The sequence below is a fragment of the Notothenia coriiceps genome, unplaced genomic scaffold (assembly GCF_000735185.1).
Source record: "Notothenia coriiceps isolate Sejong01 unplaced genomic scaffold, NC01 NC01_scaffold00000339, whole genome shotgun sequence".
Lineage (NCBI taxonomy): Eukaryota > Metazoa > Chordata > Actinopteri > Perciformes > Nototheniidae > Notothenia > Notothenia coriiceps.
Genome location: NW_011333040.1, coordinates 11,674,004 through 11,677,193, shown reverse-complemented (window position 1 = coordinate 11,677,193; position 3,190 = coordinate 11,674,004). Strand labels below are relative to the sequence as shown.

The 3,190-nt window shown below is 41.9% G+C and overlaps 1 protein-coding gene across 2 annotated transcripts in view; it reads left to right on the top strand.

Annotated features, from left to right (window-relative positions):
• The window catches only part of nup37 (nucleoporin 37), a 17,221-nt gene that overhangs the window by 5,797 nt on the left and 8,234 nt on the right, over window positions 1–3,190 (top strand). The window lies entirely within an intron of this gene.

Sequence of the window (3,190 nt, the reverse complement as noted above, 5' to 3'; positions counted from 1 at the left end):
CCCTCCCCTCAGCGGAGTTCGGTTCATGTAGTCTCAACATCTCAGAGTATCAGTGCAGATGCAGCTGGAGAGTCTGTGGGGAAATGTGCCACCTAGGGATCACCAGGGGACACTGCAGGATCCCTGAGGGGATTTGAGGTTGAGGGAGTTCGCAGATGAACTGAGGACACGGCACACATGCTGCATTATGAATATGGTTTTAAGTATTTTGTTCTGTTCTCAGTGATAATCTGTCGCTTTTCTTGATCCCTTATGTTGTGCAATTGAAAGAAATTACAACAGCTTGATATCTCATCCATGCTTCCAATGTGTCTTCCATCCCTTCTTGGACTGAAGTACCCCTCATGAACTCAAGTACTCTGTCCTCAGTGGGGGGAAAAATATTCAGAACCTTTCCTTAAGTAAATGTAATAACTCCACACTGAAACAATACTATGAGTTAAAGTCCTTCATTCAAAACCTTACTTCAGTATTAAAGTTGTCAACCAAACGAAGTCCAATCATTTTCTCTAAGCTAACAAAAGTATATATGAAGGTAAGGGAAAAACAAATACTAGATGTACTTAGTTACCTGCCCTTCATTAACACTACCCTTGATACACATATTTAAGAACAGATTATTGACTGGATGTTGTTAAACATGACTAGTTATAAAAACATAGATATTGTAACAACATTTTTCATACAATGAATATGTCATTAATGGTTGATGTTGTTACGCCCAGGTGTGGTAAAAGCTGGATGTTTTAGCCATTATTTATAATGTTTAGCTATGTCAAGCATTTTCCTTAGCTTTTAGCCATCTGTTTAAAGTGTAATCATCAAACTGTTAATCATATGAATGTGTTTATCTTCCTCCTTTAAGCACTACTTTGTAGGATTAAGGGAGATGTATTAGCCCAAAGGGAATATAATATGCATCACTATATTTAAGTTATTAATCACCTTGTTTGTTTTTTTAGCTTAGACTGAGCCCTTCAAATACGCTTTGTTAGAAATGACTGCTCTATCCCGTCGCCTAAACTTGATCACTGACCTTGCCAATAAATATGTCAAATTATTTATTTCACTCTTTCAACAGTAGAAGTTTGGCATTTTCTTAAACTGAGGATGTTAGACTGTCAAGCTCACACGTAGAGCAGGTCCAGTTTAAAAAGATGCTGATGCAAACATCCACCGTGCGAGGCAGTGTGATGGGATTATATTGTTTGCCTCTTCCAGTTCGCTCCCTCCACAGAGTCACCTCCGATTATTTACTCGGCTCTCTACAATAAATCAGATCCTGCAGCGCTAACTGCATTTCCCGTTTCCTCCACTTATGGGAAACATTGACAAACCGTAACGCTGTTTTCTCACCGAGATAACACAATACAGGACTTCAGATGTCCTTTTCAACTCTGTTGTACATGGATGCGGAGTGTTATTGCCTGATGTAGTGTTATGCAATTACGCAGTGTTTTATCAGAAGCGGTCATGCGTGTTTTTCGTGTCTCATGTCTTTCACCTCGTTTGGCGGAGGTTATGTTTTTGTGGGGGGCCGGGGCTCTCCGTTTGAAGGGCAGAGTGGTCAACCACAGTTTGGCCGATGGTGGTGTAGCGTGCAATTGAGCTCTGCTTGGCCTCTGGGTTTGAAAGAATAGGGTTTAGTCCTTGTTTTGCTGGTGTGGTCTGGGGCTTTTTCTCTTTTTTTCCTGCTCAGTCTCACTTATGGAGCCTCTGGCTGAGTCTGCACACAGGCAGAGAAAAAACTCCCAGAGTTCCACAGGGCTCTGTCCTGCTGCAGGGAGAGGAGACAGGAAAAGTTGAGTGTTTACTGAGCTCTTTATCTGAGACGGGGCATATCCTCCTCTACACCGCACCACTGAGGACATCAATCTCTCTAACAACACATTTGACATTTAGATAATCTTTGGGGGTACATTTTGGGCTTTATTAAATAATGTTTCTTGCATGATCTCATCAGTCAGCGCCTTCCTGAGCTTCTCAAGCGTTTGTTTAATATTCCCAGAAACACTTGCAGCCGCCCCACCCCTGTGGCCTCGTCCCCACCTCTTCTTCTCATTCAGATGTGGTTAACGATAGATCCAGGTCTCAGGATCCAGTGTTCCCTCCATCCAGCTTTTGCTATCATGGGTCTTATTTAGATCTACTGTTATTTAAATTACGACTGCTCATATTCCTCACACAAGCCTTAAATCTTGGTCTGGTTTAGAAGCCCCCTTTATTTGCACAAAGCTTTTCAACTTGTCTCCGCTGATCTTCCTTAACTGACGTCCGTCCTGCTGCCCTCTATGTTCTCACAGAAATTGAATGGCAGCCGGCATTTTCTGTAATGTGAGTGGAGCGTAACGCCGACTCAGGCAAGGGTGATGTGTCGGCCTCCGCCACCCCACCCCACCCCCTCCTGCCTCATGCTATCATAGCTCAATGTAATGTGAAGCTGGCTTTTTTCCTGAAAGAGGATTCCAGCATTAGTCTATCTGTCTTCACAGATCTGATGGAAAAAGGCCCTTTTCCCTGAAAAACCATGAAATACCTGACTGGCATGCAACAAGCAAGCGTCAGATTAATTATGAGAAAACATGGAGTTGGATGAATAAATGCCCACATTGTGTGCAATAAAGCCTCATAGCTGTGTGTCTTCTATTGAAAACTAGCTTGAATGCTGTCGAAGAAATTATAAATTGTCTTTTTCGGCATGGGGTGTAACTTGTTACCTTATATCTGCTGGATCAAGGCTGTATGTGTTGCATTTAGGCCATTTGGACTATTTTGTTTCAAACTCCACCAAAAATGAAACCTTGGGAAGGGGAACTCTTCTCAGTTATTCTGTGAGCTTCCCAGGGTGGCTGCAACACTGATGCTATTTTTGGAAGTGCTTTAAAGCCCCATCTTTGTTGTTAATTAAGAGCTAGTGGATTTTTTGCCAAGAGCGGTTCACACTTCAAATCTGATCAATCCGGGACAATACTAATGAGAACTGATTAAAAAAGAAACATGTAGTTCTCAGGTCTTTGTGAAGCTGGTAACAAACAGTACTTTTAAAGAATGCTCACACTTTCAGTTTGAATACAATGGTTGTGATAATAATAATAATAATAATAATAATAATACATAATATTTATATAGCGCCTTTCACGAAACCCAAGGTCGCTTCACAAGTCGGGCAGGGGGGGGGAGTAGGGGAAAA